Below are 19340 nucleotides of genomic sequence, written 5' to 3' on the forward strand. Positions count from 1 at the left end.
AGATATTTTTTAAAAAGATTAAATTGTGTTTTTCTGGTCTGTCTTTTGAACTCCCCTACCCACTCTTTATGTGTGTCCGTCAATTACAACATGACAAACTGTTGCAAATCTATGATGATTTTGGCCTCAGCTGCAGGAGCTTTCACTAGAGACCCAACTGAGATCAGGCCCCTGTTGTGCTCGGCTCTGTATACAATAAGAGATCATACGAAGCATGGTAGTGAATTTGTGGTGCGGGGGCTGGAACTGAGACTCACCAAACTCATTTCACAGAGGAGCTACAAAACATTTATTAATGAGGAGCCCATTTTTAAAGCCCTGCTGAGATGGGCAGGATTTGAACTGTTGACCTACACTGAAAGGCTCTATAACTCATTAGCAATGCCCTGAGACATCCAGTCCCCTATCAGCACTAATGTGCTACCTGTGAGCATGAGGCTGCTTTTTGTACAGATCAATGTGTTCAATCAACTTCTGATTTTTGGGAAATCAGAAATCAGAAATCAGGGTACGTCTACACTGCAATGAGACGGCTACGGCTGGCCCGTTAGCTGACGCAGCGTAGAGTAGGGTTGCCAACTCCTGGAGTCTGCCGTCATCGAAGATTAATCTTTAATTAAAGATTATGTCATGTGATGAAGCCTCCAGGAATACGTCCAACCAAACTTGGCAACCCTAGTGTAGAGGTTCGGGCTTGGGCTGCAGCCTGACCTCTGGTACCCTCTCTCCTCTCATGGTCCTAGAGCCCAGGCTTGTGCCCAAACCCAAACATCTGCAACGCAATTAAACAGCCCTTTAGCCTGAGTCCAAATCAGCTGGCACAGGCCAACTGCAGTTGTCCAATTGCTGTGTAGACATACCCGGAGGGGGTCTCCCAGTCTCTGGACACATAGGCAAAGTCTCCCGCACAATGCTCTGAGCCTCAAACACTTTAGATCTGCCACGCCCTATTCTTAAAGGGACAAGCCCATTAACTGGATACAAATAATAATAATGCAGTAGTAAATGAGGATTGTGAAGAGCACAGAATTATTAACGGCAGTCAGTGAAGAAGCTAGGACTAGAAATCATGGCCTCTGGGTTTGTAGGTCAGTCAACTTTCCACTAGGCTACAGGGCACTATGGGGGTAGTCGGTCTATCTGTCTCCTCCCCTGACCCTCCCCAAAATTGCACAAAGGCTGCAGAGGCCAAAATCACATGCCTTACAATAAAGTTGTGAGAGTTGGCAATGCTGGGCATGCTCCTGTGGAACGGATGGCCTGCATTATATAGCACATGTCCTCACAAAGCTAAGCAGGTCCTTCCACCCCGGGTGAACTAATAATGAGCCACTCTAACGCAGAGCCATAAGGCGCTCTGCGTTTATCTATACACCTTACATTTCTCTTTTATTAGCTTCAAACAACGAGCGTATAGAGAGAACAGTGACAATACCAGACATTACTGTCAATCTCCACATTCCTACAGCAACTAAACAGTGTTGCCTCTTGATGTTCAAGTCTGCATTTTCATTAACATTGCTACGACCTCTGCAACAAAATGAACACGCCTGTGAAAAGGGGGTGGATTATAAAAGCTTCAATCATGTAGAACCAAATCTTCTCGTATTTTTGTCTGTCCAGCCCCAATGGAAGAGGCTGCATCAGTTTAAATAGAATTTGGCCCAAATCCACTTTATTTGTGGCATAAGGCATTAGGAGGTGCGGTTGGTACTTGGATGCTACACTGATTACTGAGATGCTAAAGTGATATGTGTCACTGTAAAGCAGACTATAAATAAAATATCCAAATGGTTTAAGTCAATGGGAGCGCACACATGCATCCAAGCATAGTATCTGGCCCATAAAATGGAAAACCAGCATCAGCTCTAACCACAACACAAATGGATGCAATTTTGTCAGGTCCAAATACAAAAAAGCAAATGAAAATGACAGAGCCAGAATGCTAAAACTTCAAAGAGTATCTGCAATAGACATCAAAATGTTTCCAGAAATTACAGAAAAACATCCTTGAAGATAAGTAATGGAGAAGTATAAACCTGTTAAGAGAATTAAATTGTCCAGAGTAGCAAAGGTAAAATATAGTATAAAAGTTGAGCTGTTAAAAAGTGATCTGTTACCCGGATTAACTTCCTGTGTAAAACACCTTCTAATTAACTACAGCATCCCTCTTAAACGAATGCCCACTGAATGAATAGATTTTCTGCTTTGCAGAGTGATGAGTTAATCATATTTGTGCCATGCACAAATCAAGGCAGGTTATCTTGCCAGCTAGATTAGTGAATGAGGGCTAAGGCTGCGAGTTTGTCACGGAGGTCACGGTGACTTCTGCAGTGGCGGGTGCAGCTGGCCCAGGGGCTGCCTGAACCGTGTCCCCCTCCCACAGCAACAGGAGTTTGGGTGTGGGAGGGGGCTCAGGGCTGGGGCGCAGGAAGGGGTGAGGGCTCTGGGCAGCACTTACCCCGGGGGGCTCCCCGGAAGCGGGGACATCCCTCAGTTCCTAGGCAGAGGTGAGGCCAAGGGGTTCTCCACACTGCCTCCACCCACAGACACCACTCCCACAGCTCCCACTGGCCGTGGTTCCCAGCCAATGGAAGCTGTGGAGCCAGCACTTGGGATGGCAGCAGTGTACAGAACCCCCATGGCTGCCCCTACACCTAGGAGCTGAGGGGAGGGGGACATCGCTGCTTACAGGGAGGCGTGGAGAAGGTAGGGAGACTGCCAGCTCTGCCAAAAAAAGAAAAAAACCCAGCACCCACGGCACTCCTGGGCCACCCCACCCAGTACCCCCAGGCCACCCCCACCCCAAAATTTAGTCAGGGGTATATAGTACAAGCCATGGACAGGTCACAAGCCATTAATTTTTGTTTACTGCCCGTGACTTGTCCATACCCGTGCCTAAAACATAGCCTTAATGATCACACCTTCATGCAAAATAAGTTCTATAAAACATGTGGTATGTGAAATGACTCAATAATTGAGCAAACCTGCTCCCTCATGAACAGCCCTCAGATTGTTGTGAGAAGTAAAATGAAAGCAGGGCACTCTAGTCCTCAGGAGGATACTCAGCTGAACTTTATGCAGCCAGGTCAGTGAAGTATTTGCACATAGTACTGAGTCGCACCTTTCGATTTCTATTTGAGGTTTTAAAGCAAGGCTTATTAATTTATGATCACCCAGGGAATGGAACAGACTTCTGAAAATGGTGGTGAAATCAAACACACTACCTTTTCTAGTCCTTGCTTGATGACCTCCTATCAGAGATGGTCTAGGAGTTTTGCTAATAAGGAAGTCCCTGTAAAGCAGGCAGGTCTAGGCAACCTATCATGAGTCTCTTTTGTGAAAGACGCAGACTCTGAACAAGCTAGAATATGCGAACAAAAGTGAACTTCGACCTGATTCTCATCCCATGGTAGATCCCCTCTATGGCAGGGTTCCTATGCTCTAGATCAGTGGTTGCTAAACTTGTTCCGCCGTTTGTGCAGGGAAAGCCCCTGGCGGGCCGGGCCGGTTTGTTTACCTGCCACGTCCACAGGTTCGGCCAATCGCAGCTCCCAGTGGTTGCGGTTCACTGCTCCAGGCCAATGGGAGCTGCATGTCCCTGTCCAGAGCCTTAACCACAGGGTCATGCCTATTCTCAGGCTTGGTACCAGGCACCTATATGGTCTAGCTTTATATCTATACCAGTAATAACCTATTTAATTGCTCTAGGACCACATATAACTATAGCTGCTCATCCTCTGTCATTGTAGCCTCCAAGACCTGGTCTTGGATGCCAAAGATGGAGTTCCACTAGTCCATAAGTATTCCAGTGTAAGAACAGGTAAACAGAGCTCACTGGAATCCACGCTTCCCATATCAGAACCCCAGCGCCTCCAAAGATGGGGAGGCGGAAAGACAAATTTAATTTGATATTAAATATGGAAACAAGAAAACGTACGCTATAAGTATAGAAAATGTCCCTTGTCAGCATGGATGAGATATTATTTTCCACAAAACACATTTACTACTGTATGCCTTATATGAAAAAACCTCCACGAACCTCAGCCTGGAGCATATAATGGTTTATGCAACAAATACTTGTGAAATGCCTACTTAAAAAGTTAAACCCCTTGGAGGGCTTGTGAATCTTTTAGTTGTAATGCACCCATGGAGGATTTTATTTTGTATCTGCATAGCCCGAAGTTAAGAGTACTTTCTGAACATGTTTGCTTTACGTGAAGCTAAAATCTGGGTTACTTGAGGGAGGGCAGAGGAAAGTCTAATAAATCTTACAATATACTTCTTGGCAAGAAAACTACTTACTGGTGTCATGAAGAAACAACTTTACTGCTCTCTAAAGAAATATTGGTTTCAGAAGTTACTATTGTATTCAAGACACATGGAAGCTGCATTAAATCAAGCTGTGAAAAGTACTGGGGTTACACTTAAAAAAAAAAAATCCTAAAACAGATCCTGACATATGAAGAAAAAGGAAAAAGTTTCTGAGGCTTCCATAAATTCTGAGAAGAGGAAGTTTAAAACCTGGGTGTTCTGTTTCTTAAGTCACATTCCACAAGGAAACAGATTGGTTTTATGTATATACTTTTACTACTCAAACTTTAGTGCTTTTTTTATTTTTACTTCTATTTTCACAGAGTTTTTTATATATATAGCAATTTAAGGAGGGCCAACACTCTACAGCATTGCTAAAATAGAGAGAATGCATTGGCTCTGAGGAAATCTACAGAATACTGTTTTATTCACATCTGGGCAAATGCCCTCAGCTGTTAGCCCACACCACTACTACTAGGTATCCTAGTTACTATAGCAGTGTCTACGAATACATCATTTAATTAACTCAGACAAGATCAATCAAGGCCACAGGCAGCAGGAAAGTGTGCTGTCAGCTTCCTATGTGCCTCAGTCTCCTCCCTCCAGCAATCCAGAGGAGAAAAACTGGAAGGCCCAAACTCTAAGGGGAAAAAAAAGAAACAACACACAGAACTAAGTGAACTTAGAGATTGTGAACAGAGGCAGATTGGGGGGAATGGAAATGAAGTATTCTATCTACAGAACAGACAGCATAGGCAGAAGCAGAGCTACCTTCTCCCATAATGCCACACAGGCACCTCAACCTGTTCTCAAGGGACCATATGTACCAGGGGGAAAAGGTGAATTAATTCTCCTGGCCCATTCATTCCCCTGATTCTCTGCGAAGGTGTCCATCAGTCAACACCAACTGCCACAGCCCCTATTCTATAGGATACTGCTTCCCAGAAAACAGTTTCCCCAGAATTAGCAATTTGAACATACCAGTGTAGTGAGCCAGTAATCATGGATCTGCTCCTGTAACCTTTACTCACCTTGCTCATAGATCCTATTGAAGTCAAGCAAATAATTTGTGAGAGTAAATTTAGTCATACAAGTAAGGGCTATTCGTTTGGGTTAGAGTTGCATGACTGGGCCCTAGTTCACTCTATTTGCTTAACTTTCAAGTCTCCCTTTTTTCCTAACAGAAGTATAAGGGATATTTGGGCTTTGGGCCAAATTCTACTCTGTTATACATGTGTAAATCTGGAGTTACTTCATGATTTATGTGGAGCTACTCCAGATTTGTATCTTTGTAAGAGCGCACAATCTGTCCCAAAATATGTAGGGACTGCTTGTTCAGCGCTGAAATGCAGCCATTTCCAGGCTGGAACACAATAGCTGTTTAACAGTGTACAGCATCATTACAAACCCAGATTTTTTTCTTCAGAGGGAAAGGACACAAAATTACTTAGAGAATATTTAAAATTTATGTGTTGCATTGAAAAAAAACTGTATATTGTTTTAAATTGGGAAGAAGTCTGATTTGGTCTTTAAGGTGTTGCATTTTTACCCTCAGCCCCATCCCACTGAAAAGAAAAAATAAATAATGCCTGACTTGTATTCTCTCACTTTGTTTGGACTAAACTGCAGGGATTTTGAAGATTTTCATCTAATGTTCTAAATATCTTGCTGCTGATGTATCCAGCTGTAAACTCCTTTGCTGATTGCTATAAATTGAAATTAACAAAATGACAGATTTTTAAAAGCTTTCAAATCCAAAGAAAAGTTTAATGAAAACTTTAATATAATTGTCTCTGCTCTGCATGTTACAATGAATATTAAATGTCAAGATGTTGCCAACAAAAGAAGTGGGCTTTCTGTGGTAGTAACACTGATTATCTCAGACTACCTGGGATACAGGATACTCGTGTTCTTGTTTTATTTGGTGGTATTTCTTTTTAATCCCTCTTTTACGTTGAAAGCTAATATAATGCACGTAAGAACTAAGGGTTGGTAACTTTTTTGTCACTTGGAAGAATAGATCTAAAGCCATTTCCCTTGTGATCTAGTCTTCCAAAGTGACAAAATGTACCAACCCTTAGAGTTCTTCAGTGCATTATTACATTAGCTTTTTAAGTTAAAGAGGGATTAAAAAGGAACACCACCAAATAAAACAAAAACACAAGTATCTTGTATCCCAGGATACTCTAAGATAAATTACCAAATAAAACAAGAAAATACCAGACATACTGGATTTAAGTCCAGTTTTATCTCCTAATTATTAAAAATGTATGCTGCCAAATGCACCAACCATTACAAGAACAAAAAAATCAGATCCAACTTTGCAAAAATGTTTACTGGAGAGGCCTACGCTGGAGGCTCATTTTATAAGCTTGGAAGCAGTTCCAGAGCTAATGTTATACATCTCAAAGGAACAAGATAAACTCTCACACACTTGCATTTAATATAACAACAACAGCAACAAATCTAAAAACACCAACAGTCTTTGTCCAAAAAACTTAAGAGATTTTACAGCCGAAGCAGCAAGACTGCAGTAATAACTTGTTCTTATCAGAGAAATTTCTGCTAATAAGCACAAACAAAATTTTTGGCAGAAATATGCTAACCCTTGTGTGTCAAGAGAGAGAAGGAAAAACAGCCTGGATCTCAAGAGGTCAAAACAATCACTTGTTCCATACAACAAAGCAAATGTTTTGGGAATTTCAAGAAGAGTCTTGTAGAACAAAGGTTCAACCCCTTCCATATTGTCTCTAGTTTCCATGGTTTTCATTTGGAAATTGAAGCCAAATGTCATCTAACAATGCAAGATTTAAATTTCCTGTCTTGAAGTGTGTGTGTGAGAGTGAGAATATGAATGTGACACAGACAACAGACACAAACTACATTTCAAGAGTCAAGCATATGTAGTGTTTTCACTTTCTACTTAAAGAAATAAAAGGTTCTGGCAGACTAGATAGCTCTGGAGATTAATATGGGAGACAGATTCTTTCACTTCCAGTCTGCTTTTTAATACCTGGCCTGGTTAATGGTGTTTGAAAGTTATTATCCTGTAGGTGGCCTGTGTTAAATGATCTGAAGTGCTTGGTAAACTGGGCACCAGCAAACAATAAGTGTTCTGTGAGTGCTCCAGAGGTGAAGCACCCACAGCAAAAAATTAGCAGCCAAGCTCCTACTCTTCCCCCAGCCCAGTGGCCCTGCTGATCAACTCCTCCCCCTCTCTCCCAACACCTCCTGCCTGCTGCGATCTGTTCCGTGGCGTTTAAGGGGTGCTGGGAGGGAGGGGGATGAGGAGGGACAGGGTCCGCTCAGGGAAAGGGGCAGAAAGAGGTGGGGAAGTGATGGAGCGGGGGTGGGGCCTGGGGGGAAGGGGAGGAGCAGGGTGTGGGAAGAGGCAGGGCAGGGTGGGGATTTGGGGGAAAGGGTGGAGTGAGCGAGGAACCTGGGGTGGAGCGAGCGAGGAACCTGGGGTGGAGCGAGGGTGGGAAGAGGAGGGGTGTGGGCTTGGAGGAAGGGGTGAAGAGGGGGCTGGGCCTGGGGGGGAAGAGGGAGGTGTTGAGCACCCCCGGGGTAGAGAGGAAGTTGGCGTCTACGCTAAGTGTAAATGTGTACATCTAGGAACAAAGATTGTAGACCAAACTTACAGGATGGGGCACTCTATCCTGGGAAGCAGTAACTCTGAAAAAGATTTGAGTTTGAGAACCACTGAACTAGAGGATCACAACAGTCCCTTCTGGTGTAGAATCTATGAATAAAGAATGAAAGGCAACCATCGAACCAACCAACAGAATAGCAACCAGTATTAGCCAATTAAACTCTTCTTTTTTAGGGCTCTGTGGGGGTGTAAATGATACACATCTGACCTGGAAGAAAGAACATGGCAATACACAGAAGGCTTTACTCTCCTACCAGTGCACACGCACATGCGAAACTGTCATTCTAGTGCAAAGAGGGTTTGCCATCACATATAAAAGGGAATATACCTGTGGAAAAGAACAACTATGTGTGGGATTTTCTGCAATGTTCTCTCTAACTGTTCCATCCAAGTCAACCACTGGGAATATAGTTAGGTCACAATGTTGAGCATTTTTGAAAATCCCACCCTTAGTTTTTCCTCTCAAGTATCTTCAGTAAGGACCAAATCCTCCAACCCTTCCATGCATGCACAAGGTCTGAAACTCAGCAAAAATAAGTTTCTGCTGAGCCGGGATAATGGGAATTTGAATCTTACCTTAGATATTTTTGTGTTCCCAAGTGTGATGTTATTCATTGCTTCTGGTGAATAGAGAACAGATCATACACAGTCACAATTCCCTGTTTAGAAGGATGCTGAAAATTCCCCTCTCTCTTATAAGTTCACACTCAGAGTTCTCAAGAATACATGTAACATCAAGTGAAAAGCTGTCACTCAGACCATTTCTCTGACTGATGATGGAGAGATACGGCTTGTAGTATTTACCAACTGCTCCCATAGCATGCGAATATATATATATAGATACACACACACACACACACCAAGCCATTTTTAAAACAACTATTTCAATAATAAGTGGGTTCTCCACAATTAGATTTTCTTCTCCTAAATGCATAGATAAATAGCCCTTTGCTCATCTCTGAATCTGGCTTTCATGGGTACATCATCAAGCAAAGTTCTACCCAATAAAAACAGTTCTGCAAAACTTAATAACTGCATCTACCACACTTTGTCTGACATTCAAAAACCTTGGAAACTAAAATATGGCAAGAGCAGAACTTATTTCAACTTAATGATGTCATGTCTATTCATGCAGTCCACCTTAACGTCATGATTAATTTACTGCAAGTTCTACACCATAGTAAACTTAAAAATAAGTTATCTGTTTGCACAGTAAAACAATGCCCATGCGCTAGCGGCTAGCGTTTGGCCACGATGGCTACTGAACTGCACTCTGTTTAATGAATGAGAGTAACCAGAATAAAAGCCACCAATGCTCAGATCTGTTAACAGCTTCAAGTTCTTTGCAACTTCCAGTAAGCCATATGTCAAGGTGACATTGCAAGTTGGCTTGTCATCACCCTTTTCCTGCCCTTCCCCACATGTAGTTTCTCAATTTAAGTGACCTCTTAGCTGGTGCCTCAGCAACAGCACTATGGTTCCCTTTTAGTTATTCAGTCACTTTCAGGCCAACATTTTCTTTGTAATTTAAGAGAATTAGAATCCACAAAGCAGGGGGAACTACCCATCATTGCACAACTTTTCTATGTACTATTTGAAGAGCACTCCTACATTGGATGCATTTCAGAAATGTAGCTCTGAACTTGGATCATAGCTCACTCTGCTTTGTATCATTTCCCAGGGCCATGCCTTAAAGGAGAAAAAATTTCCACTTTCAGTCTCTCAATGGAACACAGACTCCTTACTGAAGGGTGAAACCTCATTTAAGTCTTACGTCCTTGACTCAGACATACACATATGAACTGTCAAATCACTTTACCTTTTCAATGGAAAAGCTTCCACTGCACAGGCCTACTTTGAAAATCTCTTTCATTAGACTCTCATAAATTAGAGATGGAAACACATTTCTCTGTAAATAGAGTATCTTTCTCCTATCCCACATGATACATTTTGTAAGATTTATTTCAGTTTTAAAAGCAAAACAGGGTCTATCACTTCTTTTGAAAGACTACTCTGCAACCTAAGACATCTTCACCGTTAGGCAGTTTTTCCTAATATTCAACCTAAATTTTCTTAATTTCATTTTATATTCCAAGTTACACTTCTTTGTTGCAAACTCATATCTAATTTGCTGCCTTCTATCACCTCCATGTCTCTTTAATCTCTGCTGCTTCGCAGGCTTCTCTCTCTTCTTTATTATCAATTTCCATATGGATTAGCTTGCCTTTTCCTAAAATGACGCTCCATTTCATTATTTTTTTTAAATCTCCATTTTTCCAGTCACTCTAGACCCCCTTTTATCACTTCTCCATCCTAGTTGCACTTCACAACAACGTCTAATTTAGTATATCTGCAAATGTCATTAATGTGCTATTTATTTCCTCTACCAAATCATTCATGAATAGGTTAAGTAAGACCTAGCCTAAAGACCCTGCAGAACTCCATTATGCACCTCACCCTGAATCTCATATATGGCCTTTACCATGGGCTTTGGTTTATGGTCTTTCGGTGAGTTTTCAGTCTCCATAACAAAGTTCCTACCAAACCAATCTGAATTAAATTTTCAATAAAGATATTGTGATGCACAATATCAAATGCCATCTTTACATCTAAATACAATTATATCTACAATGTGCCCCTTCTCCGTACTTTTGTTATTCCACAAAATCTGGCAGGTTCTATGCTTTATAGTTTAGTTCCCTTCTAGATTTGTATATTCACAATATTTGTTCCATTACATGACTAGAAATAAAAGTTTGGCTTATGGAACGGTTAATTGTCAGGATTCCTCCTCTTCCCTTGACTGAAAATAGACAATATGTCTGATTTCCCACCTCCATTCTTATTTAACTTTTCATTTGTTCAGAACTTTTCAAAGTTAATTGCCAGTGGTACAGTATATTCATTAGTAACTCTCTGAACACCCTAGGATGTGTTATCAATTGGATGAATGTTCAGATTTCCCAGGTAGTCTCTCTGCTTTACCAATGGAACCAGCTTGCTGATGAAGGCCCATTTAAAAAGGCGAACAAGTGAAAGTGGGTGGCTTCTTACTCAATGTTCATGTACTTTCAATGTGCACAAGCCCATTCTATAAAAATCCACAGATCTGTTACAAGTGGAACAGGAGAAGCAATCGCTGTTCCAGTGAAGAACAGGAAAGGGAGAAAGCATAAGGTAGTTTCTGAAGAACAGATGTTTCCTGCAATGCTCCAAACAGAACAGCAAGTGACATCTCAGCTAGGGGCCTATTCTAAATTCATTGATGTCACCCACCGACTTTCAACTAAGGCCAGAAGCAGTGGACACTCCCTAAAAGTCGGGGGGGGGGGGGGGCACTGGTGCCTAAACTATGGCCCCAACCCCTGCATGTCTCCTTCCACAGAGGCCCCGCCCTCACGCCACACCTTCTGCTGAGACCCCACCCCGCACTGCTCCTTCCCCCCAAGACCCTGCCCCCCCTTGCTCTTCTCTACCCCTCCCTTCGCTCGCCCTTACAGCTGGTAAAAATTGAGAGGGCATAGCCCCCCCCCACTTTTAAAAGTGATGGGGCCATGACCCCATGGCCCGCCCCCGGCCCTCTCCCCATTCCAGCACCCTTGACTGGGGCCCTAAGGTTTCAAAAATCAGAAAACAGAACACAGTCACATTAAAATGCCTCTAAACAAGTAATTATTTTGAACAGGGTCTAATCCTGAAGCCTTTGCTGTCAACTGGAACAAGCCAGAGAAAGGGTACTAGGACTGGGCCCTATAGTGTGACTGCATGGTACCGGAATGATATGAGTAGATTAAATTTATGACTAAATCCCAAATATTAGAGAATCTATTTACACTGGCATCTACAATTGAATCATACTATATTGCTCTCCATTACACAATTATTAATTGCCCATACCAGGGACTACTGAAGCCAGTTGTAAAATCCCCTGTGAAAATCAACATCATCAAATGCCTGATGGGCATGACTTCATCACATAACCACTGAACATTTTCACACATTATCATCCTCTACTCAAAGTAAGCCTACTCCAGGATTATGTCAAGTGCTGCAGATGTGGACGGATACAATGGGTAATGTCCCACAATGGATCATGTCCAGGACCTGGCCAACTGTTCTTGTTTCCAGCTCATGCATTCATGTCTCACTCTCATTCATAAAGCACTAAGATTCAATCCAAAATTCCACACATATTTAAAACACCAACAGACAACCATATAATGTATTTCTCAAAAGAAAACTTAAACCAGGATTTTCCAACTGGATTTGCATGGATGGATTCTTGAATCCACAGGGAGTCCCGCTGACTTCAATGGGGTTCAGGGAGGGTGAAAGGGTCAGCTCACATGGACACGTTGCAGGATCAAGTTTAATTAGCAAAAAAAGAACATTCAATTTTCAGCTTAAGATTTTTGGTTCTGTTTTTTAATAAACCAACTGGAGCATTTGTGCAATGGAGCATAATGAGCTACAGAAGCTGAAGTAAAACCAAAGAAATAAAATCCTTCTTAACAAAATGACATTTAATGGTAGAAGGACATGTCTTTTTTTTTCTTTTACATGATGTACAAGGAATGCAGTCTCATATTTTCATTTTGAGAGACTAAGCAGAGAGAGAATGATTTTACACAATCATTTAGATTTTTCTTTTACAAATATCTTGTTGCCCTTACACACCAGGGTGCTCAGTGGGTTTGCTTATCAAAGCAGGGTCTGCCGGGTTTGGACCCCTGAAGACAAGAAATACTTTCTAAAATGAAAAATGCTCTGAAAAAGCAAGAATTCTGCTGCTAAAACATTGCATCCATAAGTTCTAAAGCCACATTTGAAATGTATCTCCCTGATAACTAGAGACAGACTCAAACCAAAACCACAAATATGGAGGAACTTTGGATCCAGATCTGAATTTCACAGCTCACGTCCCATCTCCATTCGTAGCAATAGTTGGAAAATGCTTTTCAAACTTCTGCAGTATTTGCTCCATACACAAGAATTGTGTTTAATAGCACACCTCGTGGGATTTGTTTTGATTAGTTGTCCAAGCCTTTGATTCAAAGTCTATAAATAGTTAGCTGCTGAACAGAAATGAAGAAATGTGCCCTGATTGAGGCCTCCCTGCTCATGAGGTCATTTACCTTAATCCTGCTTAACTTTATTGGACTCTACACAACATATATCATTGGCTGTAAAAGAAGTCATTTATACATAGTTCTTAGCCTTTCCTTATTCACAAACTGGAAATAGAGAAGCCAAATATAGTGAACAACAATTTGAGGAGTTGGATAATACGTATCAAGTCCATTCACGGGAATTCTTAATTGCTAGATAGGCAGGGGCATAAGTGCTGGAACTAGGGGTGTTACCACAACCCCCTGGTTTCAAGTGGTTTCCATCATATACAGGGTTTCCAGTTTGAGCCAGTGGCTCTCAGCACCCCTATACAAACTGTTCCAGCACACCTAGCCAGGGGCAATTCCCTCTGATACAATCAACTGGAGAGTGCTTTCCCTGGTTACTATGGGCGGGCTACATTGTGACTGTAGGCTCAGCACAGAACAAGGAGTCAGCTGATTGCTGTGCTGTCCCGGCAGCAGCCTGGGATGGAGATTGTGACTCTCTGGGTCACAATCTTCCTTCTGGTTTTCTCATTGCCCCAGGGAGGGAGTAAACTGCAGTGGGTCTGCAGACACCTGGCAGGTTATACACTGCCCGACGTGGTATGCCACCAGGTGGGGGGAATTGGCTCCCCCTAGGATTACCATATTTCAGGCTCCCAAAAAGAGAGTGAGCTAGAGGGGGGTACCTGCAGCAGGGGTACTCACTGGAGATGGGGGGCAGTGTTGCTACCTGTCACCGTGGCAGGGTGGCTGGCACAAGCCCAGGACCCAGTGTTAGTTATCAGTCAGCACCTCCCTCTGGGACCCCCTCCCAGGGCTGGAAAACCTGGACATATGGTAACCCTAGCTCCACCAGCAACTAACTCATCTACAAGGAGCGGGGGAAGTAGCAGCTCTGCTGAGTCTGTGTCCCCTTCTGCAATGCTACTCATGGTGTGGTTAGCCAGCATCAGGGGATGCCTTACGCCTCCTCACTCCCTTGAAAGTCTATGCTAGCCAGGCCACGATGTGGCTTTTTATTTCCCCACTAATGTTCAGCTATTGCACCATGTGGCATTTAAAGCAAGTTTACAGCCACAGAGACTACTGTTAAAATGGAAATATCTAATTGATCTGTTTTGGAGACACAAAACAACTGGGGGGGGGGAACAATCTGAGAAAGAGGAATTTGCTGGCTCTGTGTCAAAGAGGTCTCTTTCTTAGTCCTCACAGGGAAATTAAAAAAATTCAGCACAGGTTTGATGCACAGACTAACTACAATTATTACAGCCAGATTGGCTGCACTTTCCAAAACCACACAGTTCCTGGAATAAAATCATCCCTATAATCCAATATTCATCAGAGACGTTTTCTTTACTAATGCGCTGAAAGTGCCCAAAGATGCTGTTAACTCTTTTACCAACGGATACAATTTGTTTTAACTCTCCTAAGCTTTATATAAAACAGGACAAAACACTTTTTTTTTTTTTTTAAATCAAGCTTTCAAGTCAAGATGGGAATGCGGCTGACTACCACACCCTTGCATCTGCAGTATAGACTTGCTGACAATTGCTGGTATCAAACAGGATGATAACTATATCTTCAATACCACACACTTAATTTTGGTCCATGTTATTTAAAAGAGCAAATGTCTTCTCAAGCAGAAAATTAAATAACAATGACTAAAAAGCCTTGGAGTATCCATCTCTAGCTGTCACTCGCCATTTCCAGACATACACAGTGGTGACACTTCACTATGGAATGCTAGGAAGAGAGAGTAGTTGCTAATTAACCTGTAAACTTGCTCCACTTTCAATACTGAATAATACAAAAGCCCACCAGCACGGGAGGCATGCTTCTCCCTTATTATAAAGCTCTCCATTACAAAGCCACTCCCCAGACAAAAGACTACTGCTCTGACTCACAACTCCACTTCAGTTCATTGTAAACATTTTGACATGCATTTCGCTAATACGCAATCTCCACTGCTCCCAAGAATAACCTTACAGAGAGGGTCATTTCATTATTTAAGTGAACACCACTGAAGGCTCATCTGCCCACAGCTTAAGGTCTGACTGGCAAATCAGAGCTGCTTTTGCAATCACTGATGAAATAGTAAACGGGACTCTCTTTCCACTCTCCTTGATTATGCCCACATAGCCCCACTGAGAAAAATGTCACTTATTGTTAACAGTGTCAAAGGAGCAGCTTTGCTCTCTTCCTATATTATTTTATCTATTTCAATGTATATACATACTGATAAAGAGAGCACCTATCCTTAGACTGTAGGCACCTTGCACATATCATAAATACACAACCTCATTAATACTCCAACATAGCTTAAATGAAGCAGTACAATTCAATATAACCTCTACCAACACATCACCCTCTCCCTCCAATACTCCTTGTAATTTCCTCCCCCACTGACTCCCTCCCATTTTCAATTGCCTGGGGGAAAAGATGAAACTTTGCAGCATGCACCAAATTCTAAAGAGGCCCCCACCACATGGATCAGCTGTGAACACCCACCCCCCTCTCATTTATATTAGTGGTCTTCAGTTTGGGCACCTCTGCTAATCTCAACAGGGGTAGTACTCCATGGTAGTCTTTCAGGTAAGTATATACTCAACCATTTAGGGCACATCTTCACTGCAGCATTAACTCAGGTGGTCAACACCCAGGTTAGCCTAACTCGGGTAAGAGTGGCAATACTGCAAACTCAGTCTTGAGTGTGTCCACTCCACTATGTCCACACTGGTGCTGCATTTGTTTGTGCAAGACACAAAGACATCAGTGGGCATATCCCATGGTTCATAGTGTTGCTGCCACTCTATGATTCTTTTTCCAGTGAATTGTGGGAGAACTTCTGGGCACACGGGGGAATTTTGGGAGAACCTATCTGTCCTTATGGGCACATGGGGGAGAGGGGGAAGAATTGTGGGAAGGCACTGGAAAATTATCAGCATTTGAGTAGTTTAGTCTTCATCCTTACTGTGGGTGGGTTACCAGTTCGAGCATGAGCAGCACTTAGGTTTTACCTACACCCCAGGACGGGCCAGCTGGCTCAGATGTTAAGCACCCATACACTTGTGAGAGGATTTTGTGTGTAGATGGGTGACAGGTTAGGGGTGACACCTTAGCCTTTAGTGAAGACTAAACCGCAGGCCTTAGTAAGTCAAAACCCAACACTTTAAAAATCACCCAAAAATCCACAAGCAGCCAGTGGAGATCATGGAGCATGTCCCATTTATGCTCCTTGCAACATACTCCACTTACCAATTGGGCTGCCACGTTCTCCCCATCTTTGGCCTGTGGATGGTTTTAAGATTAGGACAGCACAACGTTTGTCAGGTGAACTCAGAACTGAAGTAAGTTTTATTCAGTGTGGAGATGATTATAGACACTACCAGAGTGTGTAGCACTATAGTATCTGAACGCTCTTACATCATTTGTTCTTGTGGAAGTACTGTCCTCAGTGGAAGCATAGCTCCTCCTCCTCCTTCAAAGCTCAGTAGAAGGAGCAGACTCCACATAGACTCATTTCCAATTTGTCTGGGAAAACGCCTACACAAACCAATGAGAGGGAATATCAGGAATCAGCCTGATCTCTGGAAAATGTCAATTCCACAACTGTGGGCAACACCTGGAAAGCCTGAACATGCCATTTCCCCCTCCAACGTGTAACCTGAGATCTGAAACATCCCAGGAAAACACAGATGCTGAAGTAGGGATAGAGAGTGAAATGTGGTCAATGAGATAGCGACAGCCCATTCCTGGCTTTGTAGATCAAGCCCAAGACATTCATTGGGATGCATAATTGGATAGGCAACTAGTGTAAAGCACAGCACTGGTATGGTGTTTTCTCACTGCTTTGTGCTGCTTTTCAGGCAGGCCACAGTATGCTATATGAACAAGACAGTCCTCCTTCTCAGAGCAGGCACAGCTTGTAAATATAGTCTAAACTAGAGGTGATAAAAGCATGGATCATCACAGTTAGCTCCCAGTCCAACTGGAAAAGGCACAGTCTCCTGCTCAGCCCCAAATGAAAGGTTCTTGCACACTACTGCTCCATGGGTGGTCAGAAGCAGAGCCTTGCAGACCACTACTGTTGCACACCCTTTTTGTCAATTAACAGGGTAGGCGAGAACAGATTCTTGTGGTTTCCTCTGTTTTGCCTGAATTAAATCGGAGTCAGCTGCAGTCCATCCACATCCCCATTTTTTTCAGAAACTGGGACATCCAGGAGACTACACAGTCCACCCTCAACCAGAAACACGCAGCGCTTGGCGTCAACAGCGTCTTAGTGGTAACATAGCCCAGAGCATCCTATGCTCTCCCACAACAGCCACACACAGATGTAGAATAAAATGGTTGCAGAAATGTGCCTTGCGGAGTCTTCTGGGAGTTGCCAGACACCACTCTGGGGGATCTTTTGAGAGAAAAGAGCAGTGCCAGCTTAACACAGCTCCATCTATCGCCATCAGATCCTGTAAGGGAACCAGCAGAAATTCATCATCCTGTCCAAAAAGGCATAAGAAACTATCCATCAGTTCCACCAGCTCTACTACACTGCCATTTCCTGATCTAAAAATTGACTGGAGTGGATCTAGCACTCCGGAGGAAGTCATGTGGTCCCACTGGTCACCCTCTACTATCTTCTTAAATAATCTTTCCCAAGAAGGATGATGGAAAGAGAAAGAGCAGTAGCTGGCTAAATCACTGCCATCAAGTGATGGTTTCTTGAGCAAGAGCTGCAGTGGTCAGTGTCTAAGAGTTGATCATAGCTTCCCCTGCCGCAGTGGGCAGCCGGGCGGTACAGAGGTTCATCTCACATGTGGCCGACAGGCATTAGGCCCTCCAGCTCCAGAACGGCCCAAGATTTGTGGAAAATGGGTGGGTGGCAGTATAACCCTTTCTTGCTGTGGTTGGTTATTTCTGCAAGTAGGATGCATCCTTACCAGTCCTTTGTACACAGACTGACGAACTGCTCCACTCCATCCACCTTCTTGTTACAGGCATGAAAGTCTAACCCTTTCCATGATCAACACTCCTCTGCTCTGTTCCCCAGACCTAGATCTCTACTTCTTCACCCAGGGCAAGGAGGTTGCTTCTTCTGCATTATTGCCTGATGCACTTATTATAAAATGGGAAGGTATGAGGTTGAAGCCAGAGTGAACATCATGATGTGTGCATCTTCTAAAATGTATTTTTCCCTCATGCTTGTAAAAGATGATGATTTCATACCATATATACTGGCAATTTTTAAAGTAGGAAAAAACATTATAATAGAATAAGGTGACAAGGAACAGAGAGAAAAATCAACAAAAAGAAAATCCTCTCCATTTTTCTAATGTTTAACTCTAAAAATCCTTCATAAATTCTCTTTAAACCTTCAACAACAGAAAATTCACCATTCTGCTGATGCTATCAAAAAATTCACCCAAAGAGGCTCTCTTTAAAAGAAAATGTTATAAGGGAAGGAAGTGGGGAAAATGTAATGGAACATTTCCTACTAATTAAACATAGCTTCATTAGTGTGATGGTATAATGTCCACTTGGCCTTATTAATTGATTTAGCTTTGAAATGCTTAGGTCTTCATCACTGATTGCCACAATGACATCCAATTAAAAGCAAACTTAAAATACATTTTCAAAAACAACAACCACCCGAAAATTATTTTAATGCAGACAAATGCAAGAGCTTTCTGTAATACCTCTGTGATTTCTAATGTTGCTATTAATTTTTAATACAGTCTTTAAATTCCAATGACTCGAGTCACTAAGGAATTCTAAAGTACCTACAATCCTCAACCAAACAAGGAATGCTTTCATCTCCTTGCCTCAGAATCGTGAAGTATAAACTCCAAACCTCTGTGCAGAAGGAATTTTTTAAAAGAAGAGTGTATTTCTCAGGATGATGATGCTCTACCAAAGAGCAGCTCAGTTCCTTTGTGTTAAGAGACCAACAGCCCTTCTTACAATATTTCAAAGCAGCAGCTGTGACTTTGAAACTAGGGATTTATTCTGGCCACCTGCTTTAAAATTAACCAAAATAAACAAATTGGGATGGTCCAGAGTCATACCCACAGGATGGAACGACAGCACAGGTCATTTCATGTTAGAGTGTCAGATCCTGCAGATCACTGATTTCAGTGTGTTGTTGTCTCTGTGAGGACTTCTGGATCATGCCTGAAATGCAAATCTAACTAACTGGTTTTTAAGGACGAGCTTGAGATGTCCTTACTCATGATGAGTAATACCTCACTCCACAAGTAGTC

General features: G+C 42.6%; 1 protein-coding gene across 2 annotated transcripts in view; it reads right to left on the reverse strand.

The window, feature by feature from the left end:
* NKD1 (NKD inhibitor of Wnt signaling pathway 1) overlaps nt 1–19340 on the reverse strand; it is a 145115-nt gene that overhangs the window by 110721 nt on the left and 15054 nt on the right. The gene's annotated exons all lie outside the window — the stretch shown is intronic.

Source organism: Lepidochelys kempii, chromosome 12, assembly GCF_965140285.1.
Source record: "Lepidochelys kempii isolate rLepKem1 chromosome 12, rLepKem1.hap1, whole genome shotgun sequence".
Taxonomy (NCBI): Eukaryota; Metazoa; Chordata; order Testudines; family Cheloniidae; genus Lepidochelys; species Lepidochelys kempii.